Below are 23,925 nucleotides of genomic sequence, written 5' to 3' on the forward strand. Positions count from 1 at the left end.
CATAAACATCTTCAACTTTAAGAAGATGGAGCCATGTTCGTTCTCTCTCTCTCTCTCTCTCTCTCTCTCTCTCTCTCTCTCTCTCTCTCTCTCTCTCTCTCTCTCTCTCTCTCTCTCGTTCCAGAGAGCTCGCTGTAGTTAGCAAAATGGCCTTGCGCCACAGCCTTCCAGACAGACTTGCTTTTTGAAGCACTTCTGTTCCCAGCAGGCCCCAGAAACCTACCCCTAAAGTCCAGCAGATCAAACTTCCCTCACCTCCACTTAAGAGTAGGGTCTTTTAATGGTGGAAACAGTTATCTCAGAAAGTAAAGAATGTCATTATTAAATAAACTTCCTTCCTAAACTATTTTGTAACAAGACAAGTAATAAATTAGTGTACTTATTAAACCATGAAATGTCACATACAAAATTAACCTGATCAATGTGCTATTGTTCTGGCTAATAAATACATAAGAAAGTAAACAATGGAAGCCAGTACAGAAGCACATGCTTATGACCCCAGCACACACTGTGCTGGACTGAGGGAGCTGCATGGGAATCCAGTTTACACAGGAGAAAACTACTAGTATGCTACTAAAGAAACATAACAATAGAGGGTTCCTAATGACATACAGATTAGGCCTCAACCAACCCACATCAGAGAAGATTCTTCCTGCAGTAGATGGAAACAAACAGAGCCACAACTGGACAGTGCTGAATGAGAGACTTTATAGCGCCCAGTCCTAAAAGGAATGTCCTAAAAGGAATGTCTCTATCAAGCCCCTCCTCTAGAAGGCTCAGGATCTATGGGGAACAGGAAGCTGAAAGATTTTAGAGTCAGAGGGAATGGATGGCTCCAAGGAAGCAGTGTTTGCAGACACAACAGGACTGGTGCACATCTGAGCTCACAGAGACTGTGGTGGTCTAGCCTAAACTGACCCACAGAGGTTCAAGCAGACAGGGTTCCAACACTGAGAAGAGGAAGTCTGACATGGTATCCCACTTCTGACCAAGAAGGTATTTATAACTGTTACCTGCTGGCAAAAGGGAAACCAGTTCTTCCCACTGGGGTGTCCCTGGGAACATCAACCACACCAGATCGGACCCTATGCGCAGAAGTAGTTGGCCAGGGAGCTGAGGGAAGCACGACATCTTCCTGTTGCATTTTGGTGGGGTGTTTTGTTTCTGTTTTTTGTTTGTTTGTTTGTTTGTTTGTTTTGGAGAGAGGGTATGTGTGTGTTTTAAACAAGAGAGAAGATAGTAGGCTAAGATGGGAAGGATCTAGAAGGAGTTAGAGAAGGGGAAACATGACCAAAGTATATTGAATGAAAAAATGTGAATAAATTATGTACAATATGAGAAACTACTTAACACACTGTCTTAGAACACACATCAATAAATGCTCGAGAACACTTGCTCTTGATTGCTAGCTTTCCAGGCAATGGAGTCAGGAAAAGCTTGAGACACATGCAGGCAGCACCAAAGGTGAGGTAGGCGTGTGCCCACCTGAGACCTCGTCTCTCCTTCTCCACGGTCTTTGATCAATGTGGCAGGGTTATACTCTGAGGTCCTGACCTGACAACGCCACAGAACTGTTTGTCTTTTCCACCCTACTGTAATCTGGCTTTCCCAACTCCACAACAGGGTAGGTCAACTGCTGCTTTTATTTTTTACTTCTCTCCATCCCTCCAAAAGAGCACCCAGTGAGCCCCACACCTGATGGCATTCCTGCCACTGTACAGCACCCCCACTTCTAAACAGCTCAAATAATCAGATTATTAAGGAAATGAGAAAGTGAGACTTCTGTAACTTCTGTGCTCATCATTTGGATCACTTGCTCTGGGAAACCAGCTGCTTTATCTAAAGGACTTCAGCAGCTTTATGGATTTGTGTGCACGGCAAGAAATTAGGCAATCTGTCACAGCACTCAGTGTGTGTGAGCCATCTTTGGAAGGAGTTAGCCAAAAGTCAGGCCTTCAGATGAGTGCAGCCTCACTTAGCATCTTCTTCCCTACTCCATCCTTCCTCCCCAGAGTTTGGCTAAACTGGCTAACCTGGAACTATCAATCTTCCTGTCTTGGCCTCCTGAGGGATTAGGCTATAGGCATGGACCACCATGACAGGACTCAGCAAATACTAACTACAACTTAAGAGTAATCTAGAGCCTAAAATAGCCACTAAAAACTGAAGCAAACTTATGACTTACTGAAACAGATAAAATAAATGTTCTAAGGCAATTTGTTGCAAAAAATATAATTGTGAACCTGTTTACATATGAACAAAACTGCAGTCATTTCTATGTGGAGAGGGGGGCAGTAGAAAGAGAAAGCTGAGCAACAGGAAAACAGCTCGTCAGTGTACACAGGCCACTCTGGGAACTAGCTGCTGTGTGGACAGGGCAAAAGAAACCAACGTGATCAAAAATATTTTAGGCTGCAACTGTTTCTATAGTCCTAAGACAGCAGATCTCAACCTGTGCTTCATGACCCCACTGGGGACGGACCAACCCTTTCATGGGGGTCCCAGGTAAATATTACATTATGATTGATTCATAACAAAATTGTGTAGCAAGAAGTACCAATGAAAATAATTGTATGCTTGAGGGTCACCACAACATGAGGAACTGTATTAAATGATCACAACATTAAGGCTGAGAACCACTGCTCTAAGATTTTTGAATTTTTGAAATTATCTTTAGTATTTTATAAATATTTAACTACATTTATTTGTGTTTGTGTGTCTATGTGTGTATACCATTGAGCCTGTGGAGATCAGAGACGCTGTAGGAGAACCTTCTCTTCGTCTATCATGAGGCTCCTGGGATCAACCTCACAGTGACAGAGCATGGAAACAAGCACCCTCACCCGCTGAGCTGTCTCACTGGCCCTAGTTTGTAAGTAGCTAATGCATTTTACTTTTAGAAACTAAAAGCATGGCACATGTACAATTTTGTTACACAATATCTATTTGAAAACAAGGAGGTCCCCTGTGGAGATCAGGTTCATTTACAATCTCTACATGCACACTGTGATGCTGCACTGAAGAGAGCCTAATGAGCCTAAGGCAGGCCAGGCGGTTTCCAGCATCGCCGAGATCCAACTAGGTAGAAAGCAGCAGGAGGAACCCGATAAAGGCTTCTAACACAGTATATGTCAAAGTAGTTGCTGAATAAATTTGAAAGGCAAGAAATATAAATAACACCTCAGCACCTCAAAGTCAAAGAAAACTGTTCTTGAAAACAGGGTTTTACAAGCTAGTCCCTGGGTAGCGTTTCAACAAGCAATGCTGAAACCCTAACCCTAACCCCAACCCTAATCCTAACAGTCAAAGCAGAGGAAGCGTGAAGAGCAAAGCTACCATGTCCAAAGACACATAGAATTTACAAAGCACTTTCAAGAAAATCTGTAAGCAGTTGAAAGAAAAAGAGGCTTTTCAAGAGGGCCGCTGTGGAGATCAGGGGAGTCAGGCTGTGGGAGGTTCTACCTGACAGAATGAGGAGTCTACAGCCAGGAGTCATATTTCATGAACTTAATCTATGTTAACATTTTTAATTAATAGATTTTACATATAATTTTAAATGTTTTATAATGGATTACTTGAAAATAGTCCACTTCAAATCCTCACTACTGTCAAAGCAAGGACACTGGGGCTAGACATGAGAACTCTGAGGTGTCTGACACTAGCTGCCCTACAGTAGACATGTCCTCCCATCTTGGCTGTGAGGGGGCGGGCATGCAGATGTCCGTATGTGTACATAGGAGCTCACAACCTACAGTGCTGCCACAGAAGATGAAGCACAGCATGTCAGTAAGTTGTTAAGCCAGGCCACCATAAAGTGACATCTGTTTGTTTCTACATTAGTTTAAACATGATGCCATGTAAATCACGACATAACAAAATTTATGTAGACTGTATAACGTTTTTACATCAGAGGCAAAAGCCATTTTTATTTACAAGTGTATATTTGTATGTCTGTGTATGCCCAATTCAAGCAAGCTCTGGCTTCTCTTTCTAAAGCCAGTGAAAAATCACCAAGACTTTTGTAAAGTTAGCTACTTCCAGATCAGATGACAGAAAGGAAGTTGCGGTTTTAAGTGACTTTTTGATTCCTATCTGTATTCTGCTAAACAAAAATCATTTTAGCACAGAGAGCTAAAATATAAATGCTTTGTTTAAACTAACAAATGTCTAAATATGAAATATCAATGAACCAACCAGCCACCAGACATTAGATAACTTGACACCTTTGATTGAAGATTAGACTCAGGCTATCCAGAATACAAAAGTACATTTGAGACAAATTTCACTGTCTTACACAGAGCAACCATCATTATGTACAGATTCAGGGGGGCTATGTAAGGATATTTTTGCATGTAAGAACTATACACTTAACAGTACATCATCTAATTATATACAGTGTGCTTTTACTAGCAATTAGAAATTTAATAACTAAAAACATAAATGTACAGGTAAAAGAAAACACAAACCTGTCAAGAGAGGCAAAGAAAACTAATGCTAGTGGTGAAGTGAGAAGGGGTGGCGAAATGTGCAGGGAAGGCACTCCTAGTAGATCCTATTCTTGCACAGAAATGACCATGCGGAACCCTAGGTAATGTTTTTTATATAATAATTTTTATATAATAATTTAGTTAATAGATAAATGAAGTATTTAGATAAAATTGATTCTCTAGTGGACTAAATATATGCATCACTCTCTTAATTACATAAACGTTATTCATCTTAAGGATTCCTTAAGTGACATATGCAACAGCTTCAATGACTTCTCACTTTTATCCACTTAATTTTAAATTCTGTTTGAATGAAGAAATCTGTCATGGTCACTTTCCAAGTCTCGATCAGTTGATCAGTTGATCAGGTCTGCCAAATCCTAACACCCATCCTTGCAATGCACAGTGCTGTGTGCTTCTGACAACTCCCAAGCAACATTTGGAACCTCACACAGCAAGGCTCCCTGGGCCATCTGCCCACACTTGAGATAGCACTTCTAGAAGGTTGTGTCATCCTAGCTGGTCATTCTCCTGTCTCCTGTCCTATTGTCAGTTACTACTTCTCAGTATATTGCTTCTGGCAACTTTCGTCACCCATTAACAACTTCAGCCTTTCCAGCTGCTTATAACTTAATGTCTATCATAATCTGAAAGAATTAATAGGTGGGGACAGGCCAGGCGGTGGTGGCGCACACCTGTAATCCCAGCACTCTGGGAGGCAGAGGCAGGCGGATTTCTGAGTTCGAGGCCAGCCTGGTCTACAGAGTGAGCTCCAGGACAGCCAGAGCTATACAGAGAAATCCTATCTTGAAAAAACCAAAATAATAGTAATAATAATAATAATAATAGGTGGGGACAGAACTCAGTAGGTGAGGTTCTTGCCATAAAAATTTAAAGAACAAAATTTAGATTCCCAGAAACCCACACAAAAGCCAAGTAGCTATGGCAAGTGCCTGTAATCTCCAAGCCTTAGGAGAGAGAATAGAGATGCCCAGGACATGCTGGCTGGCTAGACTAGGAAAGCCAGAGCTCTTAGTTCAGTGAGGAATCCTGCCCCTCTCCCAGGACAGTAGAGAGCAACTGAAGAAGACACTCAACATCAACTTCGAGCCTCCATACATATATGCACTAACTTCTAAGCACATCCAGACATGTACACCTTCAACATGCAAATACACATGCACACATACAAGTAGTCCCCATATTATATATATATATATATTATATATATAATGTTGCCAAAAATAAAAAACATTTCACCATATAAGTGCTGATTATTTTACAAAGTAATTCTTATATACTGTAACTACAAGCTCAGAAGGAAAGAACAGCAGCCTTTAAAGCTTCCTGGAGCATCCTGGGTGCTTGGCAAGCAGGAAGAAGGGAAGGCGATATCTAAAATATCCCCTGACCGCTCACAAACACAGCGGCTGTGTGCTGGCTTCACTATTAGACAACTGAAGAGGTTGCGTGACCCCACCATGGGAGTTACAAAACTGAGGACTTCAGCAAGACAAGTTATTCTACATGTGAGTTACTGCATCTCACACCAGAGCCCTGGGTGTTCATCAAAGCGTCAGGCTGTCTTCTCATCACACTTCTCCAGTTTCTGTGACTGAGTATATTCATTATTGTCAAAGGAATAGAACAAGAGCATTTCCTTCATTTAATCTCCACTATGTCCCCATGAGCACATTCTTGACTATGGTTTTGAAGTGCATTATTTAATTTTGCTAACACACTGGTTTTTGGGTTTTTTTTTGTTTTTTTTTGGTGGGTTTTTTTGGAATGAATTTTCAACTTATCTAAATCATTTCGAAAGCTGTAATTTTTCCTTTACTAATATACAATTGTATTTAAAACATTTTACTGTATGTATGTCCCCAAATAGTCTTAGAGTCAGTGCAGCTCAAACACACTGTGCTCTCTGTGTGTTGCCCCGCCTGGTGTCTCACTGGCCCGCCCTGCGGCTCTTACTCCTAGGGCACTGATATTTACTGAGTCCATTCTCTACATAAGGCAGTACTCTTCAGTGCTGTATTTCCATTAACTCGTTTATCCACAGCAACTTTGACTTACAGGAATTTAATGCTTTAAGAAAACAACAAGAAACTTCAACTTTGTCTTTCTTCTCAGACAGCTTGATTATTTACCAAATTGTTCTGTGAAAATCTTTAAAAAGTCCCGCACAAAACTATCTGGGCCTAGTAAGTTCAAGGTTTCAGTCTCTTGTATGGTCATTTTTATTAATTCTTATTTTCCTACCAAAAATAATCTGTTTTCCTTGTCTCCTCTCCTTTTGGGAAACAAGATATATTCTTCTGTGATTCCGGCTGCCTCTGAGCTCACAACCTTTCCCAACCCAGCTTTCTGTTGGCTGGAATTTAACTATGTACCACGACACTGAGCTTGTATTTTATGACTTACTAGCTATGCCAACTATTCCTAATAGACATTAGCATCATTTATACTAATGTTACTTTCCTTTTTGTAGCCCTAATTCTGCTTAGATTACCTTCAAATCTAAGAGAACTTGTCTGGTCTTGCACAGATGCAGGTGTGTACATGTGCACACGGACATGTGGATGCACGTGCTTGTGTGTGGATGTGGAAGATGGTGGTCAACCCAGGTGTTGCTCCTCAGGAGCTGTCAACCTTGACCTTTGTGGATAATGTCTCTTAGAAGCCCTGGAATCCATCAGTTAGGTTAGACTGGCTATCTAGGAGGCCCCAGAGGGTCATGTAGCAGTCTCTCCACACTAGAATTACAAGTGTGCACTAGCAAGCCTGGCTTTTGTGTGAAGACTAAGAATTGACCTCAGGTTCTATTTTTGTGGCAAACACTTTATTGACGAAGCCATTTCCCAGCCCCACTTAATTTTCTTGTAATGAAAGTTGATGCTCTAATTTTATCGAACTACACTTTGTGTCTTGGGGTGACACTTGTGTGCCACACCTAGTTTACACAGTGCTGGAGAAATGATGCGGAGCTCACACCCCACTACTTATACAGTAGAGTGAGCTGCCCACTTGAGAAATTTTAACTTAGACGCATCATTAGTTTATTACTTGAGCCAATCCTGTCGGCATGAGAAGGTCTCTCAAGAGCCCTTACTGGGCTCCCTTACTGGGCCTGATTCCCAGCAGACTATCCTGATTCACTTAAGATGTACAATCTCTCAGTCCAAGTGCTGCCTCTAAGTTGCAATCTGAGGAAAGCGGTCACACGGCCTAGGCGAGCACTCTACCAGAAGGCGTCCTCCCCTGGCCTAGGAGGGAGGGAGGAGTGTCAGCACTTCACATGCACACTGAAGTGCAGGTGCACAGAGCCAGGGCTTCTGGGTGGAGGTCAGAGAACAGCAGGAGGAGGGTCTTTCTTTCTGTAGTGGGATCATGCAGAGATCAAACTTAGGTGGACAAGCCTAAGCAGCAAGCGCCTCCACCCACTGTGTCATCTGAATTTCAGAAGTTGAGATTGTGTTTTTAAGGTTTACAAAAGTGAAAAAAAAAAAAAAAAGCAAAACAAAACACAAGAGGCTCCACAAGAGGTGGTGGCGCACGCCTGTAATCCCAGCACTCTGGGAAGCAGAGGCAGGCGGATTTCTGAGTTCGAGACTAGCCTGGTATACAGAGTTGAGTTCCAGGACAGCCAGGACTACACAGAGAAACCCTGTCTCGAAAACACCAAATCAAAAAGAAAAAAAAAAACCCAGAAAGTAAATTCAAGAGCAATGAGTGAAAGAAAATGTCAAAGTCACTTGAGACAGAAAAGAGTAAGATTACATATTGTCTATCAATCAGACACAGAGAAAACTTATAATTTTATTCAAATTAGGATGAGAAATTAGAAGGACAGGAAGAGATATAGATAGGAAAATAACCTGATATGAATAATAAAAATGACCTGGCTCCAAACTGGAGACAGACGGGAAGAGGAGCGAACTAAAGTAAGATGAATCAGCATTTACTGTGCGAATCCAGCAGAGATGACCACGACTCAGCCTAGGATGGCAACAGTAGCGCATGAAAGGTGGAGGAATTTCAACAATACTTTAGATCCTGGTATGGCACATACAATTTTCAGATGAATGGAAAATCCAGGATAAGAAAGAGACCATCCAGACAGCAGTCAGGAATCCATGTGAAGGTATTAGGTTTAAAACAGCTACACACAGAGTGCCTAAAGAATAGCCCAGCAGAAACAATGATTACTTCATAGTCACACTTTAAATGTGTATACTGACTAGCAAGATCTTCTAAATGATTTTAGCTCAACAGTACACAAACAGACAAGGTTTGGGTCTCTACGGTTTTATTGTGAAAAGAAGAAAAAATACAAAATTAAAATATAGGCTTTTGGGGATGGGAAGACGGTTCAGTGGTAGAGAGCACATAACTCTCTTCCTAAGGACCTGAGCCTAGTTCCCAGCACCTGTATATAAAATTCTCAAGGAATACACTCTGTTGAATGCACTGGCCTCAGTCCAGAATTAGATTACATTTAAAGAACTTTCTAACTAATCTGTGATTAAGAAGGACAGAGGGATATAGGTATGGGACACTGTCACCTGAACTTGACTATGTGGAAAACCACCTAAGAGTGTCACCTACAGATAGTTTACCATGGCTGGCCCATTAAAGTCTTCTTCTTTCCTGTCCTATGTAAGAATTAAGCTATAAACTATGGATGGAATAGGACCCTTTTAATCCCTATGCTCTGGCGATGTGAGGATGTCACTACCTCTCAAGAGAAAGATTAATGCTTGTGGCCCTCATCTCTTACCATTTTCAGTAGGATCTTTTAAAACGAAAATACCTGGGATATAGCTCTATTCATTAATGCTTGTGGTAAGATCAAGTGCTTCCATGTATATTTAATTTTTCATGAAGATAATTAAATTTTACAATTCCTTATAAGAACTCTAATGTATAACACAACACTCACAGAGCTGGGGAAGTGGCAGGCAGTAAGGTCCTGCCATGTCTGCATGAGAGAATGCATCCATCCCTAGAACCCACAGAAACCCCGGGAGTGGTGGGCACATCACCCACCTCGCTGACCAATCCGCTCCAGCAGCTGGCTCACTTAAATCTTAAAAAGCCAAAGTGGGGACCGATAGAGGGAGACATTCAAAGTGAACTCCTGCTTCCAGCATGCACACTTAGCAGTAACAACAGTCACAGAGAGGCACTACACACGTGAAACAGGGTTCACCAGGCTTAACTGCATCTACCTAGCATCACATCTGCTGAGCTGTATTTTGGGTCTTCTCAACTGAAACTTAAGGGTTAATCTTCACAAAATGAGATACGCCACTCACTAGGATTTATTCAATTTATCCCTCCTTAGCTTTTAACTTTAAATTTTTTCTCTTGGGAGTATTTTACATCTTCTAACTCTTGCTTACCACCCATAAAATACACCCCTCTACCTATGGAGAAAGGAAATAAAAGCATTATTTTTATAACATACCATGACAGATATGAAAGGCATTTAATTTCTCACATTATTAATCTTAATATCACCTGGAAATAGTGCTTAGTCTGTTTGATAACTTAGAAGGTGGCCTGTAGAAACCATTTCACTAACAAAGCAAACACAGGCAGTGTTTTATCCGATAACACTGATTCAAAGACAGTGAACGCATAGCAATGAGAAAAACAATTCCACGATCCCAAAATTTTAAGTCTACTAACTTTTAAAATTAAATTTAGCTGAACATGGTGATGCACGCCTTTAATATCAGCCTTTAGGAAGAAGAGGCAGGAAGATCTAAGTTTGAGGTCAGCCTAGTATTCACAGTGAATTCTAGAACAGCAAGAGCTATGTAGAGAGACCTTGTCTCAAAAAATAAAATAAAATAAGGCTGGGTGTGGTGGTGCACACCTTTAAACCCAGCGCACAGGAGGTAGAGGCAAGAGTATTTCTCTGAGTACAAGAACTCTTACATGGAGAAGCCTTATCTGGAAAAACCAAATAAATAAATACATACATAAATAAATAGTATGTAAAAAAACAAATAAATAAAGCAAATCTACTGCAAAAAGCTGAAATTTGAATGAATTTTTGAGAACCAGAAATTCTTACAGACTAAAATACTGCATGTCAGTGTTTTGGCTTTATATAGAACTCTCAGTAAAACCACCTTCGTCTTTCCTGGCCACCAAAGGAAGAAAAGTAAGCAACAGAAAATGTCTCAAGAACTTTAGAACTTAGGCTAGTGATGCTAGTCAACTCCAGAGTGACATATTCACTCAGATACCTAAGAATCCTAAAGACACAAGACATTATCTTTGGTGTTTTGGGAAAGACGACAAGTGAGATCATCATCATTGTCATGGCCTATCTCCCTTTTCCTTGCATTCAGAGTCTTCTCCATATTCATACACAGAAAGGCAGCAGGGCAACGTGAACCCTGGAGCCAGATGACTGATTCATTCAAGTCTCAGGTCTGAATCTCACCTCTGCTGTTCACTGTCTATAAGAATGGTGTGTTCTTACATGTGTTCTTGCATGTGTGTACTCTTGAGTGTTATCGCTTGGATATGGCTTAAGAATATCAGCAGATGGTCGTCAGACGGTGGTGGCGCACGCCCTTAATCCCAGCACTCTGGGAGGCAGAGGCAGGTGGATTTCTGAGTTCACGGTCAGCCTGGTCTACAGAGTGAGTTCCAGGACAGCCGGGGCTACACAAAGAAACCCTGTCTCAAAAAACAAAAAACAAACAAACAAACAAAAAAGCTGATGGTAATGCTAGCATTTGAAAAGTGAATGCTAGAAGATAAAAAATTCAGAGTCATCTTCAACTACACAGAATGAGGCCAAATGAGGCATGGCACATACCTTTAAAACCAGCACTCGTCATCAGAACAGCAGATCAGACCTGAACCATACAGATTCAGGTATTCTCTATCACTCATAGAGAATAGTTTAAAATCTTTCATATTAATATCAATAGTATACATTGGAAAATTCTCACATTATCCCCAAAATATACCCTCAGAAAGAGAACATCTACAATACCACTGGGAAAGCAGAAGCCATATATTTCTGGGCAAGTGTATCTTATAGCTGTTTAGAGTTAACCGCATTACAGACCATCTTCTAGTACAGAGAGAAGTGACTTCTGAGGAGAACGGAGCAGTACAAGGTGAAGTGTGAAATTTCTGTACTATATAAAAATGACCGAAGCCGAGTCGGTAGTAGAACTGTTGGTGGGTATCATGTGTACAAGACATTTGCTGCCCAATGATAAAATTCAAGATTAATCTACACATATGATTTTGTGGAAACCATAGAATTTTAGTGCTTAGAAGTGACCTTAGAAATCACACAGTTTATATTTTGTTTGAGATACAGAATTTTAATAAAGTTTTCTAAGCTTTTTTTTTTTCAAAAGGAACTCTGACAAAGCTTTATTAAAGGAAAACTTACTTGTTTACTTCTCACCAGTATGTCTGGCATGCTTCTAATAATATCAGAATCCCCTGGATCAATGACAGCCAGTGTGTATACTCTGTAGTATTTTCCACACGCTGTGCCCAGTTCAATATTATTGCCACTGCAGTGATGGACACCGGTTTGAGCCGACATGGCATAGTGCTCTATTTCAGATTTCCTCACAGCTGGACAGTGGTTGGGGAGGACAGCCAACTTCGCTTTGCCTTGTGTGGTCATCTTCAGAGTCTATTTGTACCCTAGCACGTACTTTCCACTTTTTATAACAAGCTGGAGCCTAGAGTTGACTGACACCAGAGACTTTTTCATCTTCTTTGCGGCCACCATCTTCCTGCCTTAGGTGCTGGACAACCCCAACCAAGATCAGCTGCCAAGATGGCCCGGGAGCGAAAAGGACTTTCTGAGATTTTTATATAGATATTTAAGATTTAACCATTCACTGTTAAATTTAGATAAAACAAGTAGCAATTTGAGTATCAGCATGATAAGTATTTTAAATTTCTTTATATTTTATGAATTAAAAGTTGCAATTTACATTTACGTTCAAATACAGAATAAATTTTTCTGGAATTTTACAAATACGTAATTTTTATAAAAATTGAAGATTTGTAGAACACATTAATTTTTATACATTTGAAACTTATTTTTACCATATACTCAATGTATGTTTATCATATTAATTGAACTTTAATATATGTTGTGATTTTCATAATTAAAGCCTTTTGTTAAAAAAATAACTCAGCACTTATGAAGCAGAGGTAGGCATTGTCTGTGAGTTCAAGGCCAGCCTGACCCATATGTAGAACTCAGCCAGGGCTACACATGAGATCCTGTCTCAAAAGCAAAAAATTAAAATTAATAAATTGAGAAGTGCTTAAGATCAGTATGAATATATGAGACCATCTAAAACAAAAGATGATGTATCCTAAGATTCATGTGTTAGAAACTTATCCCACAGTGTGGTCACCTTGGGAGGGGTTGGAACTGTAAGAGGGAGTATGGTGGGAAGTAATGGGGTCGTCCAGGCCATCACCCTCACAGGGATTACTCTCAGGGTGACTAAGTTCTTAAAAGAATGAGCTATTCATAGCTGGGAAACTAACTCAGTAAGTTACTCGCTACACAAGCATAAGCACCTGAGTTCAGAGCCTGACACCTACCTACAAAGCCTCGCATGGTGGTTCACACTTGCAACCCCAGCTAGCCTAGCCTTGTCAGCAAACCCCAGTGTTCAGTGAGAGACCTGTCTCAAAGAGACAAAGGAGACAGAGCTCCTGAGAAAAGACACTAGAGTTTGATGTCAGACCTGCAAACTCTCACAAGGTCCTGCACATGAAAGAACACACACACACACACACACACACACACACACACACATCTCTGTATGATTTATGAGTTATTTCAGATCAGGATATTGACATTTCTAATAGACCAGAAGGTCCCCTAGTGCTCTCTCCTCATCAGTATCATGCTTTCAAGAACAGTATTTTTGGACAATCGAATCATTCATACCATCTATGAACTTCCCATAAATGAAATCATTCAATCTATGCTTCAGATTCTCACTTCTATTATCCAACATTGCCTAAAATACCCATCACATGTTGCATTATTTATTTTTACTGCTATGTTGCAGTTCAGCCTAAAAGCCACAGTTCTGGTTTTGAGATATCAACTCAGTAGCCTGAGAATAATCTCGAAACTCCTGCTGTCTGCAACTCTTAGGTGCTGGGATTTCAGTGTACACCAGGTCTGACTTACACAACACTGTGAGCCCTGTTTCATTTCCACAACTGTCATGATCATTTTTATACTTTACATTTTTTACACAAAGATCATTTTACACATATGTCCAGAAAAAAAGTCCCATATGATTACTGTCTAGTGTTACATGCACATAATTCAGAGAAGTAATTTCAATAACATCTGTTTTCATATGAACCTTAAAGTTCCTATCCATAGAAATAGAATATCCTGTTAACCCTGCCTAATTTTACATTCTTCAATAAAATTTTGGGAACTTAAAGTTTTCTATAATGAATATACTCCCATTTTCTCTTATTAATACAAATAAGGTCATTTCTTTTATAACTTCTGGAAAGAGCCAGCAAGACTGCTCAATGGATAGAAGTAGCTGCCTCGAAAGCCTGGCAAGCCATTTACAAGACGGAAATATTTCCTAAAAGTTGTCCTCTGACCTTCCCATTATGACAGAGTACACGTCACACACACTAGAAACACATAATCTTAGTTGGGGTCACTATTGCTGTGATGAAACACCACAACCAAAGGACTCGGGGGAGAATGGAGTTCACTCAGCTTCCTCTTCCACATCACTGTTCATCATGGAAGTCAGGACAGGAACTCACGCAGGGCAGGAACCTGGAGGCAGGAGTTGATGCAGAGGCCATGGAGGGGTGCTGCTTTCTGGCTTGCTCCTCATGGCTTGCTCAGCCTGCTTTCTGATAGAATCCAGGACCACCAGCCCAAGGGTGGCACCACCCACAATGGTCTGGGCCCTCCCCAATTAATCACTAACTTAAAAATGCCCTACAGGCTTGACAACAGCTAGATCTTATGGAGGCATTTTCTCAATTGTGGTTCCTTCATTTCAGATAACTCGAGCTTGTGTCAAGTTGACAAAACTAGCCAGCACACACACTAATGATACATTTTTGAAAATTAAATTTTCTAGAAAGTTGTTTATCTCATTTCTCTTCCTCTCCTTCTTTCTAAGTCTGTTGGAATTGATTGCCCCTTTTTTATTATATTACCAATGAAGACATATTCGTTATGCTTTTAACTTTAACAAGAATGAATTTAAGGTTTCACTATAATTCATGATCCTAGTTAGACTTGGAAAAGCACTTGTTTTACAGGTCAAAAAAGATTCACTTCTATAGTTTGTGAAGTTTATCTCTTATTTTTTCAACTTTGAAATATATATTTACTTTCCTTTATCAGCAAATTAATGTCTGTTCTGAAAAAAATGTATCATGAATTAACAAGAGGATTCTGTGGGGAACTGAGGTCTAGTCACAATGTTAATATCACACTGATCAACAAGCCCTCTTTGAAGTAATTTATAGTATTTATATTAACTTTTCTTAATTTTTATTTATTATATAATAAAGATTTATTAAATTTGTATTAATTTTTAGAATGAAAGTATTAAATAATTTATAATTTTCTTTTAATTTTCTTATAATTTTCTTTTACTAAACTTAGAATTTTGTTAAGTTTACTTGCAAAATTAAATAAGTAAATTTCAAATGTTAAACCATCTTTACATTTTTACTACATTTGAATTTTCATGTCTGTGTCCATAAATGAGTTTGGACATAATGCATTTCCTTTTGTGTGTTCTTTTTAGCCTGTTTCAAGGTAACATTTGCCGTACTAACCAAACGCTGCTTCCCCCCTTTTAAACTGTTCCTGGATTGATCTATACAAAATTGAGTTTTGCTCTTTTAAAGTAACTGATACTCAGTACACAAACTTCCCATGTTCTCCTCCAGGGACTAACCCGGGTACCATATCTGGTGCCTAGTCAGACCACCCCTATCTGCACCACAGCCAAGCAACAACCCACAGGTCCTATCTGTACAGCTTCCAACCACTGCAGGTTAAGATCTCCTGACCTCCCATCCACGCCTTTCCCCAGACCCATGAGATCTAGTCTGGGTCCCACAGCATCAACCTAGTCTGGACTTCCTTGTCTACAACAAAAAGGAATCCTAGGCTTGGGTCAGGATCCTCCCTAACTAACCCCCAAACCACAGGACTCTCCCACCCCACATCCAGCCTTGCTACCCAGCCAGGTACACCCACTCTCCAGGCATGGAACGGGAAGCACATCCTGTGCAGCAGCCCAGTCCCCTCAGTCCACCTGAGTTCATTCCACCCACGCCATCTCCAGCCTCTAGATCCAGCCTGTCTGTACATTCTCTCTTCTGCCCCAACCTGCTCTGTCCACAGCAGACTCAGAACTAAGAAAGACCACATGCCTAGATCTCACTGCAAAAAATACCAGCAATATAAAAGATAAAGTCAGGACCTTCTCTCCAAAACCTACCAGTCCTATAGAAATAAGTATCTGCCAATGAGAATTACAAAGGTGAACTCCAGGATACAATACAACACCAACATCAAAACTGATCTTTACGAGCCAGGCATGGTGGCACATGTCTTTAATCTGAGCATTCAGGAGGCAGAGGCAGGGAGGTAGGTCTCTCTGAGTTTGACACCAGTCTTGTCTACATATTGAGTTCCAAGCTAACCAGGACTACATAGTGAGATTTTGCTTAAAACAAACAACAACCAAATCAAAACAAAACAAACTTATTCATGCATGGGACTGTAAACCTAGCCCACTCCCTGTGAGGTATTCCTAACTACACTAAGTCCTTAATCCTTAACCTGCAGGTCAGCATAGCCCTCACCTCACCTTTCATCAAACTAGCTTCTTCCTGAAGATGAAGACATTACATAAAGCCACAACTGATCAAAATGCAGATAACAGCCATCAGTGGAGTGCTCAGCCCCAGTGGAGGCCTCCAACATGCAAGGGTCATGAATACAGTGGGAGTGGGGCAAAGAGGCTCTAAGAGCCAAAGTACCAGTGAGCCTCTGAAGATCACGTCTTCTATGACACGGGAGGTGGTTACCTAAACAAGCCCTGAGAAAGCACACACCGATGCGGCTGGGGAATCTCACAAGGCCTGACCCCTGGCCCTCAGACAAAGAGCTACAGACAATTAATGGCAGCAGTAACAAAGAGACTCAACAGGGTGTTGTTATAAATGTGTGTATGTGTGTTCAATAATAAGAGGTCATGAATTTGAGAGGAGCTGGGAGGATAAAGGAGGAATCTGAGAGAAGATGGAGGGAGGAGATAATGTAAGCCGGTGCCATGTGACCTACTGCTTAACCTCCTCATTCTGATCCTATTGGAGCTCCTTATTCTGGGTCCCTTGGAACCATCTGGCCACAGTAGGAGGCTGGGCCAGGCTTTCAGTGCCTCACTTCCTTCCTCCGTGGCCCTTAACACACTGTAAAGTGTAGGTTCAAGAGACCGAATATACTCCAACTCTGCTTTGTACAGAAAACAGCAACAACCCCATTCCTACAAGCATTGTTTCCTACCAACCAGTTCTCACACATTAGTGGTAGGAAGCAAAATGGAGTGCTGCTGTGGAAAATAGCCTAGCAGTCCCACCAAGGTCAAAGCTGCAGCGTTTATACTGCCTAGCAATTCTGTTCCAGGTAAATATTCAAAATCTGACATACAAGGTCCAAGATGTCACTTACTGACAGACTGTTTTGATCCCCTGGATGACAAACAAAATAAAAACCCAAAGCCAGGTGTGGTAGCACATGCTCGAAATCTCAGCACCAAGGAGAAGGAGGTGGGGTAAGGAGGGTAAGGAGTTACAGATTAGTCTGAAGAACATGAGACTCACTCTCTCTCTCTCTCTCTCTCTCTCTCTCTCTCTCTCTCTCTCTCTCTCTCTCTCTCTCTCCATACAATGTTCCTAGCAGGAATTTACAATAAGCACAAAGTGAAAACAATTCAAATATCTGTCAATGGATGAGGAAACAAAACATGGTACTATCTATATATAACTGATAATATTATTTGGTGGAGAAGGAAAGAGACATAATGAAATTACCAGGCAAGTATGAATCCATAATTCTAAAGGCTGACATACGATGATTGCTTGTCTAGTCCCATGTGCCATTTAATGTGAAAAGACTCTTCCTACAATATAGATTGGTCTTCACATTAAAATGCATATACAGTCTGGGTGTCAAGGCTCATGTCGACAATGGAAGCACTCAGAACTAATTACAGGTGTGAGCTTATGCCCAACAAGACTGTCGATTTGTTTGTTTGTTTGTTTGTTGCTGTTTCAGACAGGGTCAACCCAGGCTGGCCTCAAACTCCTCATGCAGAAAGAAAAGATGTCCTACCTTCAATGGGATTACAGGTGTATGCCACCTCTCACAGCTAAGACCCTGTTCCTGATTTAATTCTTACCAAACATGACCCTGGAGTGTTTGAGTAGGTAAAGCCTGCTTAATCTGAAACCCGTCTTAAAATGGATTCAACATTAAGATCTGTTCTCTTTGCTCTTTCTCTCCCACTCTGGCCCAGACATATTTCCTACCCAAATGTCTACTTCTTCTGAAGCCATTCAGAACTCAAGATGCTTCATAGTCAAGTATTTCGACATATGTCTTCAAAGAATAGAGTCCTGTCAGCATCAGCGCCGTGTCGTGTTGTCACTGTGCCACACTCAGCCCCACAACACTCCACCGTGTCGTGTTGTCACTGTGCCACACTCAGCCCCACAACACTCCACCGAGACGCGCTGCGGCACACTCGTCACCATGATCAAGCCATCTGACTAACTGCTCTTCGTCTAGTCTCATCTAATTAATGATTAGATATGAGCAGGTTTTCTCAAGATGGCTTAGAGACACTCAAATCTGCCAAAGAACATTTCATTCTTTAGTGTCCTTAAAATTAAATTTCATTTATGCCTAGATTGAACAGGTATTCTTAAGAGTAAGCATTTATACAAATCAAGCAATAATCCCCTAAAACATGCAAACCTCAAAAATGAAATACACTGCCTTTGTAGCTTAATTTATAAAGACGGCACATAGTCTTAAAGTATTATAATAAATACTCTCAAAATTGCAATTCTCTTTTCCAAAGTTTTAAGACAGTGTCTCACTGTACAGCCCTAGCTGGCCTGGAGATTGCCATCTGGCTGTAGATCAGGCTGGCCTCAAATTCAGAGATCCACCTGCCTCTGCCTCTGCCTCCAGAGTGCTGGGGTTAAGGGTGTGCCGTAATGCCTGGCCCTTCCCTCTCTCTCTTCCTTGGCAGCACCGTCCTCTGGGCTGGCGGCAATTGTTCAGTTCCTCCTGCTTGCTGCGGTGCCAGTGTGTGCCCTTCCAGCTGTGTGCTTACTTATGGACACCCAGACACTTCTTGGAGCCCTTGGTGTGCAGCTCACACACTGACTCTATACAGTGTCCACCACAGGACTTAGTCTGTATACTGAGATGGCCACCATGCCATCTGTGCCTCAACCTGCTGGTGTTCAAACACCTGCGGCCTGTGTTAAGACCCACAGGCATGGAATAGTGCAGAACCACAGCCTGCTGTTAGCCAATGATGCCACAACAGGAAGCCACATTCTCAGTTTTTAATGTGCCATGAAAGTTAGTCTTATACTGGTTGGAATTTCAATGTACCAATTTTTAAAAGAAAAGAATACAGTTCACATAGGATTTATATGGCAAGTAAATGAATGTTCCATACACACACACACACACACAAAAAAAAACTGGTAAATCCATTTATGCATTTATGTAAAAAACTAATTTTTAGTGGGTATTTTTGTATTAGTTACTAACTTTAGGAACCACATGAGATGAGAAAATACTAAAATTTTATCTTTGCTTTCAAAAAGCATTCAATAGGGTTCTAATTATTTAAAAATGTGTTCCACGCTGTAATCCCAGCAGTCAGGAGGCTAAAGCAGGAATTGTGCGGTTTCAAGGTCAGCCTAAGATGCACAGAAGCAGATCAACAGCAAAGAGTTAATGTTTAAGGGCTACACAGTGTGGGATAGGTAACTATGACCACAGGAATAATTAGCTAAAAATTTCTGTTGCACCACAGAAAACCACGGGTGAAACAGATGCTTTCAACTGGGAGGTAGCCCAGCTGGGAAAGCGCTTGCCACAAAAGCATGAGGACCCAAGTTCAATCCCTGAAACCCACAGGAAAAGCCAGGCAGAGGGGCTCACAGCTGTCGGCCTACCACCGGAAAAACACAGGAGGATCCATCTGTGAGGCACGCGGTCATCGTAACCTCATCAGTGTGCCCCAGGACCCAGAGAGACCGTGTATTTACACCATGATGTCTGTTACTGTTACTGCTGGGGACTGACTGGCAGAGGCTGCCCTCTGGCCTCTACCAGTGCTCATACCTATGTGTGACAGCAAAAGGGAACGATGCTAGCCAAAAAGGACTCATGTGGGGTGGGGACAGAAGTACTTCTGACCTTAAGGAAGAATGGGCAAGTCATAGAGTCATTCCAAGAGAATGGAAAAATACCACCTGAGCCTTAAACTATCTCAGTGAGAGAGCAAAAGGCAAAGTTTTAAATTGAAGACATTAAGACTATATGAAGAGAATTAAAATGGAATTACAACAGCTTTAAATACTCAGGTATGGATGAAATTTATAAAACAGTTATAGAAGTATACTCAGGCTCAGTGTACTAAAACGCCCTTGAAGAAGTGATTTGGTAATAGTACAAAACAATAGAAACCAAAAATAAGAATGTAATTGTAGCAAACATAACTCACTAGTAGAGCACTTCCTTGGGAAGCTTCAAGTTTGGGTTTGAGTAAATGAGTGAGAGAAAAAGGAGAGTGAGGGGAGAGGAAGGGAAGGAGGGAGAAAGAGGGAAAAGGAGAGAGGGAGGGGGACAGAGACAGACAGAGATAATTCTAACCTGTAACTTAAGGAATCAATGCTCATAACAGCAAGAGTCTAACTGTGAAAAACCATGGAAAAACAGCTGCAGCACTGCCAAGATCATACTTCAAATACATCTTCAATGAAACTAAAATGCTCACTGAAAACTGTGCCACTCAGCACACGCTAGTCAGCCAGGCATGGTGGCTGCCTCTGTAATCCTCATGTCTGGAGGGAGAAACAGAAGGATCAGGAGTTCAAGGCTAGCTTCAGCTACTCAGGGACTTTGAAGCCAGCCTGATCATTCTAAGAACCAGTTTCAACAACAAAAACTAAAGCTAAAAACCTCTTTTTTAAAAAATGCTAGTCAGACCAGAAATGTAGCTCAGAGAATGTTTGCTGTGTACAAAGCTAAGAAAGAAAGGAAAGGGGTAACTGCTAATCGATTAAAACCAAATGTCAGCCACGGAAGCACAAACTTAAATCTCAGCACTGAGAGACACAGACACATCAAAGGTCAGCCTGGTCTACAGAGTGAGCACTAGTCTCAAACAGACAAAGCAACTATTACTATTACTATTACTGTTCTGAATACTGTGCCAAAATAATCCGACCAAATTTGGTATGTGTAAAAATTACAACAAGCAATTCACTTAAGTGATACTGTAAATAAATTCATAAGAGTTCAACAAGCACCTTTCCTGTTTTACATTAGAATTATTACACTATTTACCTAAAACATGTCATTTTTAGAAAGTTATCTTTCTAAAAGCATCTTTAGAACCAGTCATACCTATGCATATATCTATTAATAGCTTGCTATAGTATCCATAATAGCTTTTATGACCAAAGAAAAAAGTAAACAAAACAACTCCCTTTCTATTACTTTCCTAAAGAGAAGAAATTTGAGAGAGAAAAAAATCTCGTTTGTGAAAACCAGATTACTTACCAGTAACTTGAGCTATCCTATTGGGTCTTTTCCCTCACAGATCCACCCCTTGCTTCTGTCCATCATCTCAGGCTCCTCGTGAAGGCATCGCGGGAATTGAGGGCATGCAGCACAGATGCACAGGAGGAAGGCTGGGTGGGCTTAAGAGGCTAGAGACATGCTGCAGGCACTCACTTACCTTCTGAGAGGGGATCACAACGGTCCCTTGGTCCTCAAGGCATTCACAATAGCTTCAGAGAATGTGGATCTGTGGAGATTACCCAATAGGAGAACTCCAGTTACTGGTAAGTGATCCAGTTTTTTCTTCTCTATCAGAATAAGAAGATTATTTAATTTTACTTGAGATTATTAATTCAGGTAGCGCTACAGGAGAAACAGATGTGAATGCATCACAAAGCTAAACATTTACTCACCAAAATAAAAAGGGATAAAAATAATGTGACTGACAAAGACAGAAATACAAGGAAAATACAGATTTTGTTTTAAATGTCCAATATAACAACAGATGTATAAACAGATTTTTAAGATGTATTTATTAATTTATTTATTAATTAATTTATGTATTTATTGTAAATGAGTACACTGCTGCTGTCTTCAGACACACCAAAAGATGGCATTAGATCCCATTACAGATGGTTGTGAGACAACATGTGGTTGCTGGGAATTGAACTCAGGACCTGGGAAGAGCAGCAGGTGCTCTTAACTGCTGAGCCCTCTCTCTAGCCCCATAGCAAGATATATTTTAACAACAAAAATTAGCTACAAAACTTGCATTTCAATTAAATATCACCATTAATTAGTAATATTAATATAACAGTAGTTGTTCAAAATCTGCCATTTCTCAGAATCATCGGGCCACCATATAAATTTTTTTAATTATTTTTTTATCTTATTTACATTGGTGTTTTGTTTCCATATATGTTTGTGAGAGATTATCATATCCCCTGGAACTAGAAATACAGACAGTTCTGAACTACCATGTGGGTGCTAGGATTTGAACCTGGGTCCTTTGGAAGAGCAGTTAGTGATCTTAACCACTGAGCTATCTTTCCAGCCCTATAAATTTTATACTAAAATTTACACAACTAACATGGTGAGCTAGCAATCATTAGACTTCACATCAAAAGTCATTAAGTCTTTAAAATCACTATTACTATTACTATTACCAAGTAGAAAAGCACTCCAGTCACTAAAAAATAACAATGTTAATTAATTTTTTGTCCTTAAATACTTGTACCAACATGTCCATCATTTAAAGAAAAATTCTAATCAAAAGGAGGAAGAAGAGAGGCCTGGAAAGGTAGCTTAGTACCCACGCTTGCTTTACAAGTACAAGGACTGTACAACCCATGTAAAACAGCTGGTTGCTGCTGCAGGGTGGTCCACACCTTCAGTGCCAGGACGTCAGAGACAGTGTCAGATGGATCTGTGTGAATTGATGGCCAGACTGATTTACGCAGCCAATTCCAGGATACCAAGGACAGAGAGACCGTCGCAACATTTAAAAAGCTAGCTGTGTGGTCCACACTTGGGATCCTGGTAGCCGGAGGCAGAGGCAGAAGGATTCCTAAGGTTGGATGGTTAGCCACCCTATCTTACTTGGAAAGCACCAGGTCAGTGAGACACTGACTCAAAAGGGAAAAGGCTGGTCGGGGATTTAGTTCAGGGCTAGAGTGCTTGCCCTGAGTTGTTTCTCAGCTCCAGAAAGAAAGGCAAGCAGGCAGGATGGAACTGAAGGAAAAAGAAACAACATCTAAGTCCTTGTATACCTGAAAACACAAGAAGAGACCCCAGGAAGACTGTTACCTCCTCCTCGATGTACACGGGCCATCCTAGAGCCTTTACGTTCACACGTGCATTTTGTAATTTGCAGAGATAGCTTCAAGTCCCACCCCTGTAGCACTAAACATAGACACACTTCAATGCTTTTACCATCATACTGTTGAACTCCATTCCCTACCTTCCAGATCTTTCTGAAGTTTCTTTTTGAAACAAGGTTTCATATAGCCCAAGCTAGACTTCAACTTCTGATACCCCTGCCTTCATCTCCAAACTTTTGGCACTATAGCTATGTGTCACCACTCCCAGTGTGTGCCTTGTGGGACTGAGCCAGGCTTCGTGAATGCTGAGCAAGCACTTTACCCACGGGGCACCAGCAGCAGCCACCGAGATCCTTGTGGCATCACTGTTCCTCGTTCCATGGAAATAAAGAAAGTCTGTAAGCTTTCCTATCTCATCTGTAAAATTAAGTAAGACTAAAATAATATAGAATCATTTCTCCACAGAAACAAATTTAGATTATGAAGATCTTATATTTTAATATTGTTATGAAGTATCTAGTACATGGCACAAATATCAAAGTCTCTTAGTAGCTTGCTAAAATTTTTGCTAGATTCACATTTAATTTTATCGTACACATTTCTCTGAGTAAATTATATCCATTTTCTAAGTCTAAAGTATAATAATCACGAATGTTTTCATTTTTAAGTAACTAATTCCTTCAAATTGGGTACTATAGCCACAGGG

The 23,925-nt window shown here is 40.7% G+C and overlaps 1 protein-coding gene and 1 pseudogene across 1 annotated transcript in view; both read right to left on the reverse strand.

Moving 5' to 3' along the window:
* The window catches only part of Yaf2 (YY1 associated factor 2), a 52,270-nt gene that overhangs the window by 10,936 nt on the left and 17,409 nt on the right, over positions 1 to 23,925 (reverse strand). The window lies entirely within an intron of this gene.
* LOC127668080 (60S ribosomal protein L30-like) lies at positions 11,579 to 12,412 on the reverse strand (annotated as a pseudogene).

This window comes from Apodemus sylvaticus, chromosome 17 (assembly GCF_947179515.1).
Source record: "Apodemus sylvaticus chromosome 17, mApoSyl1.1, whole genome shotgun sequence".
Taxonomy (NCBI): Eukaryota; Metazoa; Chordata; class Mammalia; order Rodentia; family Muridae; genus Apodemus; species Apodemus sylvaticus.